The 13,516-nt window shown below is 45.1% G+C and overlaps 1 long non-coding RNA gene across 1 annotated transcript; it reads right to left on the bottom strand.

The window, feature by feature from the left end:
• Positions 1-8,849: 8,849 nt before the first annotated feature.
• Positions 8,850-11,866, bottom strand: LOC123123234 (uncharacterized). Its single transcript, XR_006460566.1, has 4 exons — positions 11,742-11,866; positions 10,070-10,830; positions 9,496-9,950; positions 8,850-9,340 (listed from the first exon to the last, which is right to left on the bottom strand). It is a non-coding gene; the product is annotated as an uncharacterized lncRNA (long non-coding RNA).
• Between the last annotated feature and the right edge of the window lie 1,650 nt (positions 11,867-13,516).

Here is a 13,516-nt window from a genome sequence, read left to right as displayed (position 1 = left end):
TAGCAACGAGCGGGGAGAGTGTGTCCACGTACCCTCATAGACCGGAAGCGGAAGCGTTTAGTAATGCGGTTGACATAGTCGAACGTCTTCGCGATCCAACCGATCAAGTACCGAATGCATGGCACCTCCGTGATCTGCACACGTTCAGCTCGGTGACGTCCCTCGAACTCTTGATCCAGGTGAGGCCGAGGGAGAGTTTCGTCAGCACGATAGTGTGGTGACGATGATGATGAAGTTACCGGCGCAGGGCTTCGCCTAAGCACTACGACGATATGACCGAGGTGTAAAACTGTGGACGGGGGCACCGCACACGGCTAAGAGATTATCTGTTGTGCCTTTGGGTGCCCCCCTCCCCACGTATATAAAGGAGGGAGGGAAGAGGAGGCCGTCCAGGTGGAAACGCGCCCAAGGGGGCGAGTCCTACTCCAAGTAGGATTCGCCCCCCCCCCCCCCCCTCCTACTTCCACAAGGAGAAGGGGGGAAGGAGAGGGAGAAGAGAAGGAAAGGGGGGCGGCCCCCCTAGCCCTGGTCCAATTAGGTTTGGGCTAGGGGGGCGCCCGCCACACCTTGGCCTGCCTCCTCTCTTCCACCACTAGGCCCAATGTCTTCCCGGGGGGGTCCGGTAAACCCCGGTACTCCGAAACTTATCCGAAACGACCCGAACCATTCCGGTGTCCGAATGTAGCCTTTCCAATATATGAATCTTTATGTCTCAGCCATTTCGAGACTCCTCGTCATGTCCGTGATCTCATCCGGGACTCCGAACAAACTTCGATACATCAAATCACAAAAACTCATAATACGAATCATCATCGAACGTTAAGCGTGCGGACCCTACGGGTTCGAGAACTATGTAGACATGACCGAGACACATCTCCGATCAATAACCAATAGCGGAACCTGGATGCTCATATTGGCTCCTACATATTCTACGAAGATCTTTATCGGTCAAACCGCATAACAACATACGTTGTTCCCTTTGTCATCAGTATGTTACTTGCCCGAGATTCGATCGTCGGTATCATCATACCTAGTTCAATCTCGTTACCGGCAAGTCTCTTTACTCATTCAGTAATGCAACATCCCGCAACTAACTCATTAGTCACATTGCTTGCAAGGCTTATAGTGATGTGCATTACCGAGAGGGACTAGAGATACCTCTCCGACAATCGGAGTGACAAATCCTAATCTCGATCTATGCCAACTCAACAAACACCATCGGAGACACCTGTAGAGCATCTTTATAATCACCCAGTTATGTTGTGACGTTTGATAGCACACTAAGTGTTCCTCCGGTATTCGGGAGTTGCATAATCTCATAGTCATAGGAACATGTATAAGTTATGAAGAAAGCAATAGCAATAAACTAAATGATCATAGTGCTAAGCTAATGGATGGGTCTTGTCCATCACATCATTCTCTAATGATGTGATCCCGTTCATCAAATGACAACACATGTCTATGGCTAGGAAACTTAACCATCTTTCATTAAGGAGCTAGTCTAGTAGAGGCATAATAGGGACACTTTGTTTTGTCTATGTATTCACACATGTACTAAGTTTCCATTCTAGCATGAATAATAAACATTTATCATGATATTAGGAAATATAAATAACAATTTTATTATTGCCTCTAGGGCATATTTCCTTCAGTCTCCCACTTGCACTAGAGTCAATAATCTAGATTACATAGTAATGATTCTAACACCCATGGAGTCTTGGTGCTGATCATGTTTTGCTCGTGAGAGAGGCTTAGTCAACGGGTCTGCAACATTCAGATCCGTATGTATGTTGCAAATCTCTATGTCTCCCTCATTGACTTGATCGCGGATGGAATTGAAGCGTCTCTTGATGTGCTTGGTTCTCTGTAGAAATTTGGATTCCTTTGCCAAGGCAATTGCACCATTATTGTCACAAAATATTTTCATTGGACCTGATGCACTAGGTGTGACACCTAGATCGGATATGAACTCCTTCATCCAGACTTCTTCATTTGTTGCTTCCGAAGCAGCTATGTACTCCGCTTCACACGTAGATCCCGCCACGACGCGCTATTTAGAACTGCACCAACTGACAGCTCCACCATTCAATGTAAATACGTATCCAGTTTGTGACATATCGGCGGGTACATGAGCGCGCCTGGAGAATTTCTAACAGCCATCACATCTTTTGACCAAGTCCTCGGCATCAGCATGAGCTGTCAACCAATAGAAACCGTGACGAAACGCCTTGGCCACCAAAGATTTTGAACCGGCGTGGTGACCACAATCTCCTTCATGGATCTCACGCAAAATTTCACGGCCTTCCTCAGGAGACACACAGCGTTGAAACGCCCCTGTCACACTGCAATGATGTAACTCTCCATTGATAATAGTCATGGACTTGGACCGCCGGGTTATCTGCCTGGCCAAGGTTTCATCCTCTGGTAACTCGCCCCGGTTCATATACGCCAGATATGGAACCGTCCAATCCGGGATAACATGAAGAACCGCCACCAACTGAGCCTCCGGATCAGGAACAGCCAAATCCTCTTCACCAGGGAGCTTGACGGACGGATTATGCAAAACATCCAGGAAGACATTAGGTGGAACCGGTTTACGTTGGGAACCCAGGCGGCTTAAAGCGTCCGACGCTTCATTCTTCCGCCGGTCCACATGATCCACCTGATAACCTTTAAAGTGAGCTGCAACAATATCCACCTCACGACGATATGCTGCCATTAGTGGGTCCTTGGAATCCCAAGTGCCGGACACTTGTTGAGCCACCAGATCCGAGTCACCGAAGCACTTAACTCGGCTGAGGTTCATCTCGTTAGCTATCCGAAGACCATGGAGTAAAGCCTCATATTCAGCTGCATTGTTAGTGCAAGGGAACATTAAACGGAGAACATAACAAAACTTATCACCTCGTGGGGAAGTTAATATGACTCCATCCCCCGAGCCCTCCAATTGCCTGGACCCATCAAAATGAATAGTCCAATAAGTGTGATCCGGCTTCTCCTCTGGTGCTTGTAATTCTGTCCAATCATTGATGAAATCCACAAGTGCCTGAGATTTGATCGTCGTTCGGGGTATGTATTTCAACCCGTGAGGCCCGAGCTCGATATCCCACTTAGCAATCCGACCAGTTGCTTCCCTATTTCTGGATTATATCCCCCAAAGGAGCAGAGCTGACCACCGTGATGGGATGACCTTGGAAATACTGCTTAAGCTTCCGGCTTGCCATGAAAACCCCATACACCAATTTTTGCCAATGCGGGTACCTCTGCTTGGACTCAATAAGTACTTCACTGATATAGTAAACCGGCCGCTGAACCGGATATTCCTTTCCTGCCTCCTTGCGCTCCACCACAATAGCCACACTAACAGCCCGAGCATTAGCTGCCACATATAGCAACAATGGTTCTTTGTCCACTGGAGCAGCGAGAATCGGCGGATTAGCCAGCTGCCGCTTTAAGTCCTCAAATGCTTCATTAGCGGCGTCACTCCAGACGAAGTTATCCGTTTTCTTCAGCATCTGATATAAAGGGATGGCCTTCTCGCCAAGGCGACTGACAAACCGGCTCAACGCGGCAATCCGGCCTGCCAGGCGTTGAACATCATTGATACATTTCGGTTTAGCCAAGGAGGTAATGGCCTTGATCTTTTCCGGATTAGCTTCAATGCCCCTGTTAGACACCAAAAAGCCCAAGAGCTTGCCTGCCGGTAGACCAAAGACACACTTGGCCGGATTAAGCATCATTTTATAAACCCTTAGGTTATCAAAAGTTTCCTTCAAGTCATCAATCAATGTCTCCTTCTTCCTTGATTTTACCACAATATCATCCACATAGGCGTGAACATTGCGGCCGATCTGTTTATGTAGACAATTCTGCACACACCGTTGATAAGTCGCCTGGGCACTCTTGAGCCCAAAGGGCATGGACACATAGCAGAAGGCTCCAAAGGGAGTTATGAAGGTTGTCTTCTCCTGGTCCTTAACTGCCATTTTGATCTGATGATAGCCAGAGTATGCATCCAAAAAGCTTAAATGCTCGCAACCCGCCGTAGCATCAATAATTTGATCAATACGGGGAAGGGCAAAAGGATCTGCTGGACAAGCTTTGTTGAGATCTGTGTAGTCCACACACATACGCCAAGTGCCATTCTTCTTGAGGACCAGCACCGGATTAGCCAACCACTCAGGATGGAATACTTCAATGATAAATCCAGCCGCCAAGAGCCTGGCTACTTCTTCTCCAATAGCTTTGCGTCTTTCTTCATTGAACCGGCGGAGAAACTGCTTCACCGGTTTATACTTGGGATCAACATTGAGAGTGTGCTGAGCGAGTTCTCTCGGTACACCTGGCATGTCGAAAGGCTTCCATGCAAAGATGTCCCGATTCTCACGGATGAACTCGATGAGCGCGCTTTCCTATTTCGGATCCAAGTTAGCGCTGATGCTAAACTGCTTGGACGAATCGCCAGGCACGAAGTCAACAAGCTTAGTCTCATCAGCCGATTTAAACTTCAGGGCCGGATCATGCTCTGTAGTTGGTTTCTTCAACGAAGTCATATCTGCCGGATCAACATTGTCCTTGTAAAACTTCAACTCTTCTGTTGCACAAACCGACTCAGCATAAGCCGCATCACCTTCTTCACACTCCAGAGCAATCTTGCGGCTCCCATGCACGGTTATAGTTCCCTTGTGACCCGGCATCTTGAGCTGCAGATAGACATAACAAGGCCATGCCATAAACTTAGCATAAGCTGGCCGTCCAAATAGGGCATGATACGGGCTGCTGATTTTCACCACTTCAAAGGTCAAGGTTTCTGATCTCGAGTCATGCTCATCTCCAAAAGCCACCTCCAGAGCTATCTTACCAACAGGATATGCCGACTTACCAGGCACTACACCATGGAACACCGTATTGGACGGTTTAAGATTTTTATCTGTTAACCCCATGCGACGGAAAGTTTCATAATAAAGGATATTGATACTACTCCCTCCATCCATGAGTACCTTCGTGAACTTATAACCTCCCACCTGAGGTGCCACCACCAGAGCCGGATGACCCGGATTGTCAAACCGGGGTGGATGATCTTCTCTACTCCACACAATCGGCTGCTCGGACCAGCGCAAATAACGGGGCACCGCCGGTTCAACGGCATTCACCACCCTTTATGAAGCTTCTGATCGCGTTTGTCCAAGCTACTGGTGAAGACATGATACTGTCTGCTATTTAACTGCTTCGGGTTGCTCTGGTAACCCGACTGCTGCTGCTGCTGATTGCCCTGATGATTATAGCCACCTTGATTACCCTGATTACTTTGATTATGATGTCCACCCTAATTACCGTGGAAGCCTGAACCGGAATTTCCTCCACCATAACCCGGCCCATGAGACCCGGGGCCCGAACCGCCTCCTGGTCCATGATCATACCGGAAAGAATCAGAATTTTTGAACTCTTGCATGATGTAACAATCTTTCCAGAGGTGCGTGGACGGTTCCTCCTTCGTCCCATGCTTTGGACAGGGCTGGTTCAACAGATAAGACAAACGGTCCGGATTAGGATTTGGCCTTCCACCGTGCTGGGGCGGTTTACCCTTACGCCGCTGGCCCTTGTCGTGTGTATTAGTATTAGCCACAAAGTCTAAACCATGGTCCGCCTTGCGCTTGCCGCCGTTTCCATGACCCGCCGGGTTGTGGTGCTGCCCCTTGGTGTTGCCGCTCTTCTTTCCCTTCCCTGTCTTATCATCATCAGACTCGGGATCCTTGGTACTATCAGAGTCGGCATACTTCACCAGTGCAGCCATGAGGGTTCCCATGTCATTACAATGACGTTTGAGCCGTCCCAACTTCAACTTCAGGGGTTCAAACCGGCAATTGCCTTCCAATGTTAAAACTGTGGTGTCAGCGTTGATGCGATCTGATGAATGCAAAATCTCCGAAACCCGGCGCACCCAATGGGTTGTTGACTCTCCTTCCTCCTGGACACAGGCAGCTAAGTCCACAATTGACATGGGCTGCTTGCATGTATCCTTGAAATTCTGAATAAACCGGGCTCTCAACTCGGCCGGTAAGCTCTTTAACCAAGTGCGGGTTGTCCCTTCTAGCATCATGGTGAAGTATTTCGCACATGCCGCATCATCCACATCCAACATCTCCATGGCCATCTCATAGCTTTCGACCCATGTTTCAGGGGATAAATCGGCGGTGTAATTCGGCACCTTGCGCGGGCCCTTGAAATCCTTGGGCAGGCGCACATTGCGCAATGCTGGGACAAGACATGGCACTCCCAAAGAACTAGAGGTAACTCCTGGTTCCACCGATGTGGTTGGACGAACCGGAGTAAGCTGACGGGCTTCATGCTGCGCCGCTAACTCGGCTTCTCTGCGTGCCCGAGCCCGGTCCACCACCTCCTGAGCACCAGCACCACCCGCCGGTATGTTACTTGCCCGAGATTCGATCGTCGGTATCATCATACCTAGTTCAATCTCGTTACCGGCAAGTCTCTTTACTCGTTCCGTAATGCAACATCCTGCAACTAACTCATTAGTCACATTGCTTGCAAGGCTTATAGTGATGTGCATTACCGAGAGGGCCCAGAGATACCTCTCCGACAATCGGAGTGACAAATCCTAATCTCGATCTATGCCAACTCAACAAACACCATCGGAGACACCTATAGAGCATCTTTATAATCACCCAGTTACATTGTGACGTTTGATAGCACACTAAGTGTTCCTCTGGTATTTGGGAGTTGCATAATCTCATAGTCATAGGAACATGTATAAGTTATGAAGAAAGCAATAGCAATAAACTAAACGATCATAGTGCTAAGCTAACGGATGGGTCTTGTCCATCACATCATTATCTAAAGATGTGATCCCGTTCATCAAATGACAACACATGTATGGCTAGGAAACTTAACCATCTTTGATTAACGAACTAGTCTAGTAGAGGCATACTAGGGACACTCTCTTTTGTCTATGTATTCACACATGTACTAAGTTTCCAGTTAATACAACTCTAGCATTAATAATAAACATTTATCATGATATAATAAAATATAAATAACAACTTTATTATTGCCTCTAGGGCATATTTCCTTCAAAAACCACCCCCTCCCCCCAGTTGCAAGTCGATGGTCTAGTTGCAACTGCGCATGCGGGGCCACACTGGTCCTTCTATTTCATCCGTGAAACCAGAAAGTTGCTTGTATTTACAAGGGGAATAATTGTGAATAACAAAAGAACAAAAAGAAACAAAATAAACAACAAAAAATAACAAAAACAAACAAGTTGCGAGTCCAAGGTCGAGTTGCAAGTGGCATCGAGTAAAACAAACCACTGAGTTGCGAGTCGATGGTCGAGTTGCAACTGGGGCATTTGGGACGTCGCAGGTGGGAGTCGATGGTGAACTTGCAATTGGGGCAATTATGGCGAAAAAAAGACAAAAAAACCTGACCAGTTGCGAGTCCATGGTCGAGTTGCAAGTGGCATCGAGTAAAAAGACCCCTCCCCCCCCCCCCCGAGTTGCGAGTCGATGGTCGAGTTGCAAGTGTCATGCGGGTCCCTACAGTTGTGAGTCCAAGGTCGAGTTGCAAGTGACATCAAGTAAACAACCACTGAGTTTCGAGTCGATGGTCGAGTTGCAACTGGGGCATTTAGGACGTCGTAGTTGGGAGTCGATGCAAATTGGGGCAATTATGTTGAAAAAAAGACAAAATAACCAGACCAGTTGCGAGTCCATGGTCGAGTTGCAAGTGGCATCGAGTACACAACCACTGAGTTGCGAGTCGATGGTCGAGTTGCAACTGGGGCATTTAGGACGTCGCGGTTGGGAGTCGATGCAATTGGGGCAATTATGGCAAAAAAAAGACAAAAAAACCAGTTGCGAGTCCATGGTCGAGTTGCATGTGGCATCAAGTAAACCCCCCCCCCCCCCCCCGAGTTGCGAGTCGATGGTCGATTTGCAAGTGTCGTGCGGGCCCTACTGTTGCGAGTCCAAGGTCGATGTTGGAGTTGCAAGTCAAATGGTCGAGTTGCAAGTAGCACGCAGGCACACCCCAATTGCAAGTCGATGGTGGAGTTGCAACTATGGGGATTGCGAGTCGATGCTCGAGTTGCAACTGGGGTGAATTACAAAAACTCTTAAGTAGCGAGTCGACAGTGGACTTGCAACTGGGTGTGAATACAAAACCTCAAGTTGAGAGTCGGTGGATGGACTTGGAACTGGGCCGATTGCAAAAACTACAACAAAGACCACTAACGGAAAAAAAATGGAACCTATTTCATTAGCGCCGATAGCCCTCCCCCCGACGCCCCGGTTGCATTTGCCAAAACTCCCCCCCCCCCCCCCCCCCCCCCCCGCCCCGATGTAGACACATCATTCATCTTGCAAACTACTGCAAAAAGGGGGAAGCAAAAAGAATTGGCCGTGTGTGTGGACAGAAAAGTAACAGGTCTGTGAGAATATATTTTTATCAAAACTGTAGCTGAGTCAGTATCTTTGCTCAGGCTTCTATAGTCTATACTCTGTTCAAGGCCAAAAAATACATGATAGTCTTCAGAAGTGCTAACAAAAAATACACTGTTTACTTGATAAAAAAAGGATAACCACTAGGTTAGAATGTGATGTATCATTGAAGTACATAAGCTAAAACCTGCCTCATTATTAGGAGGATACTAAGTACAGCTAAAGCTGGAAAAATCTCACTACAGGTCAAGAACCAACACTTAATCAACTGATTTCAGCAAAAAAAGTTTTCATGCTATGTACAGGCAAAAATAATTAACAACTAATCAATCAAAATCAAGCTCTTCCCCACCTACAAAAAAAAGCGCTTATACGGAAAACATTAGGAAATAAGTTCAAAAGTCCTGCATTTGATTCCCAGGTCATGGTGGGACAACATAGGAACTTGACAATTCATCTCTAATAACCACCTCATAAACAACAAAAGTAAAAAAAATGATAGCACATTGTCGGTAGCACCGCTAAACATTTGCTTCTGCCACACCATTAAAAAGGTTCTGAACATGAGGTAATAAAATAAAATATGCTGGCACAAAAATCTCCATCAGCCCCCATCCTTATGCTTCTGCGGGCCTCAAAGCGTTGACGACGCATACTAGGCTGATATGTTCTTCATTGATCTCCCTGAAGTTGAACACAACAGCATCATTCACCTAGAGGTGGTTCTGGGCTACAAAAACACCCCAGACTTGGTTGAAAACGATGCGTCCGTCACGGTCCGTGTGGTACGCAACCTGCATAACATCTCCCACACCCATGCAAAGGCCAAGAACACCTTTTGTGTCCAAGTTCAGTGGTTGAGCTAGCTTCTTGGGGATTTTCTAAGTGATGTCCACATAAAAAAACAAAGGAAAAAGGGGAGGGGAAATGTTAGAAAAAGGAATATATAAACAAAAGAATAAGTTAAAATTGCAAAAACAAAAGGCATATAAACAAAAAAAAAGTCAGTATATAAAAAGAATGAAAAGAGATATACCATCAGCTTGCCTGCAATGTTCGTGGTCGGACGATGCACAAAGGGTGGGCCAATGTATAAATGTTGGATAGTGAGAATGAGCTCCATCATTGCGAATTCGCCATCCTCAAAGACAAAACTCCTGGTGTTCACAAATGCTAGTGCATCTTCAAGCCCGTGATCATCATTGACAACCTCTTCCTCTTCATCAACTGTAACAACTTCTTCAGCAGCTCCTCCCTCTTCTTCAGCCTCAACTCCAGCCACATATACCTTTGCTGTTCACCAGTCATGTCAAAAACAACTACATTGCCCTGCCCCACGTCGAAGTCGCGCTTGAACTTGGTCCAATCATCACCTCCAATCAGTGTGGCTTCGTGTCCCCTGTACACATCAAAAACATACCTACGGTCGTCCGCCTTATAGTTCAACCCAGACATCTGGTTAAACATATTCCTTTCAGTGCATGGGATGTTCTGTTCACGAATAAACAAAAAATGAAAACTGTATCAAGAAAATAAAAAATCCTTTTCATGTTACTAAAAAATAAGGCACAAAAAAATCAAATTGAGAAAAGAAAAGAAAAAGAGAATACCGCTAAAGCTTCGTAGTCATCACGGATGACAATGCGAAAAGTCTGCTCATTGTCACTCTCACAATGCGAATGGCAGATTGTGCACACCATCCTACACATCAAATAAATAAAAAAGGAACACAAGCTGGCACAAAGCAGGAGAATCATCAGACGGATATGTTTTCGGAGTAAGCAAACTGAAGCAGCACAACAAAAAGACAAAAACATCAGGGGGATATGTCGTCAGAGCAAAAAGTAGTTTCATCAAACAATGATAAGCATATTCCGGCAAGCAAGCTACAGAAAAAACACAACACCTGCAGAGATGAGTACTCTGAAATATGTAACAGCAAGTTTCATGCCATTTGGTAACATTAAAATAATGACTCCATTTGCATAGATTGTACACAAAAACCCAGTTAATTTCAGTTACTGCTTGAGTGATTTGACACTACTGATAATTCAGTTATTGTCTGCTGAAAAAACTTCTTCAGTATTAATGCAGGCATGATTCAAACAAAACAAATGGGTACATATATGTACATAGCATCAACCCCAACATTAAAAAAAACAGGGATGGATCATATATCTCTCCCTCAAAAACATGACAAAGTAGAATAAATTTGCTTACTCATAGAACCATTCAGTGACTAACACACTAATTTAAATACCGCTGGTGCACACTACTTTAACCTATACACATAAACCAGGGGAAAAACGACCACATACTTGAATGCTCCTCTCCTCCCCTCCCCTGCTCGCTCCCAGACAATCGCCGCCACCTGACATGAAAAACAAACAGAAGTCACGAAAACGAAAAATGGTATATTATACTGAAAAAAAGAAAGAAACAAATGAAAATCTTGACTAATATAAATCGAAACTAGCTCTGACAAAACATACATACTAAAACTGATATGAACGTATAAAATCTGAATCACAACAGTGAATCTTTCTGAACATTCATAATTCTGAATATGTATATACTCTGAATTTAGCAGAGCATATAAAATCAGACCCAGTAAACAAAAACTACACACCACATGGCAATGTAAAAAAATGGAACTGTCGAAAAAGAGGACGACATGCTCATCAAACTGTCGAAACTATATATGATGCGCTGTGCAAAAGCATCAAGCATCAACTTTAAGTAATACAAATCACTGGACAGAGGAGCAAACCTAATGAAACATATCACTACTGTACAACAAAATTTAACATGAGAAATCAACTTTGTACAGAATGATGACTATACCGGAAGATAAAAAACTGTCTATAGTTCAATATTCTCTGCACAAATAACCATGTAACACTAAAAATCACCTAAAAACTACAAAAAAATGTATAACCCAGGCCCTAACCACAGGAACCCATTTCGAATCACCCCCCTCCCCACCTCTAGATATATTCTGATGAACGAACCCCCCAACCCACTCTAGATAGTTTCAAAGATCTGATGAACCCTAACCCACATTTCAGGAGATTGGAGGGGACAAAAGAACCCTAGATCGATGGACAAACAAACAAGAAACAAAAGAAGATGGACCGTGCAAACGAACCCTACCCACATTTGGGGACATTGAGGAGCAAACCCTAGATGTATGCTGCCAAATCAGTGAGCAAAGAAACAAAAAAAACAGCATGGACACTATCAAAGAAACAGAGGACAAGGAAAGAAGAGCAGGCAACTCACTAACGATGCGTCTCCCTCTCCAGAGATCGCCTGCGCCTCGAGCACCAACTGTCGGAGAGAAATGGGGAACGGCAGAAGAGGAATGGGAAACGGCCGAAGTCAATGCCGGAGAGAATGAGATAACGTGGGGGGAAATGAACGCCAGCCCAAAGACACAGCTGAGACAAACAGCCCGCCAGCCCAACAAGCAACGCGGCCCGCAAACAGGCAAAACAACACAACCCAATGGGCCGCGCACACAGATGAACGAGCGGCGACGCGAGCGAAAACGAACGACCAGAACAGAAAAACAACTCGCGCGAATCTTAAAGATAGCACAAGATCCAATGGCTATGGACTTAGATGCGAGATAGCTATTTCACATCCTTTCAAGTCTCAGAAAACAAAGAAATCGAGGAGGTTACATTTCTCTTACTATCCTCAAGTTCATACCTGGGTAGTTGTATGGCTCACTGTGCCTCGTTCTGATCTTCGAGCGGGTTACATTTCTGATTTCTCATCTCGTTTTCCAACCGCGCAACACCCTACATACATTTGAGTTGAAAACCTGTCAGTCAGCGAGTGTAATTGACTTGTACGCAGAATATTTCCATTCATGACCCCATTGACATGCGCTTAACCACCTCCTTCTAATGGCGGGTTTAGTGTTCGCCGATGACTAAAAATCAATAATGGTGATGATTTTCATACCTCAACTACAAAACCCTCATGTTGGAGGTCCAGTCCTCACGCCACACACCAGCGTGTGCAACGGCGGATGACTGGTGGGTGCAGGTCAATGGCTTCAGTGGTGATACAATCTTCATCGTTGATGCCTAGTCCGGAGCTTTCCCCGCTTTTGCCGCTAATAGTATACATGAGAATCAGGTTTGGTTAGTCGATGACAAGTTGTTGTTGCCTGAACACATGCAGCCGAGCCTACACCTTGATAGGTGGTCACCCTTGTCGTAGTTCCACATTCCCATGGTTGAACTCTACCACATGTCGGGTCACGCCAACTTCTGCGAGCAAGACGAGTCGTCAATCCAAGCAGGATGGTGGCGGTGCGCGAGAATTCCGATGATCGATCCAGTGCTTCCAAGGACCATGGCTTGAATTCTTTGGTTTCATTTCTTTCATCTTCCTCACCTCCATTATAGTTTTGCTGATTTTTTCCTAAGCAATTTCCTCAAGTTTCTAGAAAGAAATGCACGAGAAAGAGATGCAAAGGTGCGATGCACGTGCAATTATCTAGTTGTAGTAAAATAATTTCAAGAAATTTCAAGTTCAGTCTACTCCCTTCGTCCCTAAATAGGCGATGTATAAATTTCTATTTAGAAGCCAACTATTTCTAAGTTTGACCAAATATATAGAAGGAACTATGAACAAATATAATATTGAATAAATATATCAGGAAAATATATCTGAATATATTATTGATTTGGTATTGAATAAATATATTATGAAAACATACATATACATCATCTCTTTGGGGATGGAGGTAGTAGTAAAAAAGGCAACTTGTATTTATATCAGAAAATTCCAAGATGATGAAAAAAAAAGCATGGTGCAGTATTAGCCATACTAAGATTGCATATACATTTTTTTGCTCTATAAAAATATTGCATATTCGATTATCTCTAACAAAAAGATTGCATATATGTTTGTTAGAATCAGTTTAGATATTATGAAAATATACTCATTCGACTTAGGCGGACAAAAAGAGCACAAACGTGATTTGTGGAAAGCGAAGATAAATTTCGTGTGATATCAAGTCTCTACATGCTACATGCGCA

The sequence above is a fragment of the Triticum aestivum genome, chromosome 5D (genome assembly GCF_018294505.1).
Source record: "Triticum aestivum cultivar Chinese Spring chromosome 5D, IWGSC CS RefSeq v2.1, whole genome shotgun sequence".
Lineage (NCBI taxonomy): Eukaryota > Viridiplantae > Streptophyta > Magnoliopsida > Poales > Poaceae > Triticum > Triticum aestivum.
This window is presented reverse-complemented; position numbering and strand designations above follow the sequence as displayed.